Genomic DNA, 2,976 nt, shown 5'->3' on the forward strand with positions numbered 1-2,976 from the left:
GAACATATGATGAAGCCACATAACTCATCAATTTTTTTATCAATCCTCTTATATTCAATTTTAGCTAACTCAAGCTATTTCTTTAATGAAGTGATCGTGTCTAGATGAAAATTAACCTCAACTTGTTCATCAAACAGTGTTGCTTTTACCAGTTTTGTTGCTTTTTCAACACTCTCTTTTTGGTTCATTTTAATTAATCTGGCAAGAGTATCATAAGCCTCTTTGACTTGTCCAAGGTCAAATTTTAGCATATCTGCATGATGTTTCAATTCCTGAAATTTAGTGTCTTTCTCAAGACACTCCATGCACGGTTGTAAACACTTCTGGCATGGTGTTTCAGGGATTGAAACGACTTTCTCAACAAGCTGTTCATCACAAACAATTGTCACATCCTGTTTACCGACATTTTTCAACTCAGACTCAGACACTTTGACCTCCTTAACTCCAGATTCCTGATCTGACTCCTGTTTGACTGACACGGTACTGACAGACTCTGACTTCTCGAGTTCTGTGTCTACCTCTTTCAGCTTTCCCATGAGGGCTCTGTCAGCGATATCTTTCAACGTGTCTCCGGTCAACTCTTTTGTCACGTCTATCATTTCCTTGACAGCTTCTTTCTCTTCTTCGTATCTTGGACACGATCCAGTCGTCGGTTCTTTGAAAAATCCTGCAAAAGATTCAAAAACTTTAGGAGACATTATTGATTTCATATAACTTGCCAATACCTTCTGTTCTGACTGGTAATAGTAAACTTCTGCAGCGATTTCTTCAATGTCAACCACATTCTCAACAGGAACATCTTCAACAATCATTTCAGGCTTAGTCACCAGCTTCGGTACTTCAACTATTTCTGCCATCATGGCCTACCCATCACTTCCAGGGATATATTTATCCCAGGTAAAACCTTCGGCTACCTTTTCATCATCTTGATTCAAGATAAGTGCCTTCTCCGGTTTATTCTCAATTTGCGGTCTCTGAACAGCAGGTTGTTGGTTAGGCCGATGATAGATCGCCTGCCTGTAATAATCGTTCGTAAATGGGTTCTGATGGTTGTTCACTTCTCGGTTTGGGCATTCTCTCTTGAAATGGCCACGTTCTTTACACTTGAAGCAGGTAACCTTTGATTTGTCGAAACCTAGCTTCTGACCAGGACCTGAGAGATTGTCGAAACCTAGCTTTCTAACCAAACTTGCCATGCACCATTTTATATCAATCAATTCAAGCTCCTCCGGGTCGATCTGATCGTAATCCTCTTTTGTCATATCCGGATTACCGATCCTACCCGCCACTAAACCTTCATACGCCTCTAAAACGGAAGCAAGTAACACAATGTGTTGTTTCGCGGCTGTTTCAGTAATTTCATTTCCATTCTTAATATTCACCACGATGTTGCATTGCACCCCAGAAACATAAGCCTGATTGTTGGAACTTGTAGAACTTTAAGGTGAAGACTGCTCTTGAGCTTTAAAGTTTGGATCATAGTTTACGAACGGTGAGGGCTTGTTTGATTGTGGAGTGTTTGTAGAAGCACTTGAATTTGTATCAGCACTAAAACCCGTTTGTATCTTCGTACTCTGGTTTGTTGCAACAGGAGTGCTTCCTTTGTAGTAAAGAGATACGTCTTGTTGCACATTTGCTGAAGTCATCTTGTTGATCTTCAACAACTCTAATTCATGAGCTTCTATCTTTTCAATGAATGAACTGAGATTCAAATTCACGAAATCCGAGTTATTCTTCAGCATCATTAAGTATGTGCCCCATTCATCATAAGGTAATGCGTCGGATAACTTTTCGATCCATTCCTCGTTTGTTTTTGTAATCTCCAATCTTTTCATCTCTACTACCAGATGGCAATAACGTTCAATCAAGTGCTTCGTTGTTTCACCCTTCATCCCGGTAAAGATGTCAAACTCTTTCTTGATTAAGGCTTTCTTGCTTTTGATCATAGATATGCTGCCTTGGAACTTCAACTTTAATGCTTGCCACATCGATTGCGAGTTGTCATCGTGTTGTAGCAGCACAAGAATATCTTCTTTTATGGCCTGTTGAAGAATACTGACCATCTTCTTCTCAGCCTTAAAATCATTCTGTTCGATTGCAGTCAAACTTCCAATGCCTTTCTCTAAGCCCAATCCATTAACTGGTGGAACATATTTTTTCTCTATCTTCATCCAACATTCAAAATGGTTGGCTTGTAGCCAATTCTTGAATTGACCCGACCATCTGGCATACTCGTCTAAGTTCATAAGTTTTGGCGGTTTCTGCATTGTTCCTAGCTCATTCTCCATGTTGACATTTTGAACTATGCTTGCCGGGCTTTGTGTTGCCGTCATGCCACTACCCGCGAAAAGGTTATAAAAATCTTGATTTTCCATCTTAGGTGACAATTACTGAAAAATTTTTAACTTTTTAAAAACAGGTTACTTTTATCAAAAAACTTTCTACACAGACTGAATTCCCAACACGATATCACGAACGAAACAGACTTAAACCCTCAAAACCATGATTTTACACTTAAAATGAATTTTCAAGCGGAATTACAATTTTAAGTTCGAGCGAAATCAGAGATTAACACTCGAGCGAAATCAGAAATTGACTTTTGGAGCGAAATCAACAGGTAACTCAGGCGGAATTACCCTTGGAGTGAAAACACAGATGATTCTCGAGCGGAATCACTGATTCCGCTTCAACTACACAAGCGGAATTAGAACCTTATACACCAAAAACCTGATTTCGCTTCAAATTCAAGCGAAATCTCAAAAAGCTACGTTCGAGCGGAATCAAGTTTTATGCCATTTTTAACCAGTTTTAAGCCGTATTTTGATCTGAAACTCTCAAGGGTATGTTAATTGTCAATTTTACACAATATGTCAAAAGTTCAGTCCATTTTGTCCGTGGCAATGTCCAGAAACTCAAAAAATGTAGTAAAAAAGCTTTGATTCTGGTATTCTAGCTTATAACCGGCTCTGATACCAA

This window comes from Helianthus annuus, chromosome 5 (assembly GCF_002127325.2).
Source record: "Helianthus annuus cultivar XRQ/B chromosome 5, HanXRQr2.0-SUNRISE, whole genome shotgun sequence".
Lineage (NCBI taxonomy): Eukaryota > Viridiplantae > Streptophyta > Magnoliopsida > Asterales > Asteraceae > Helianthus > Helianthus annuus.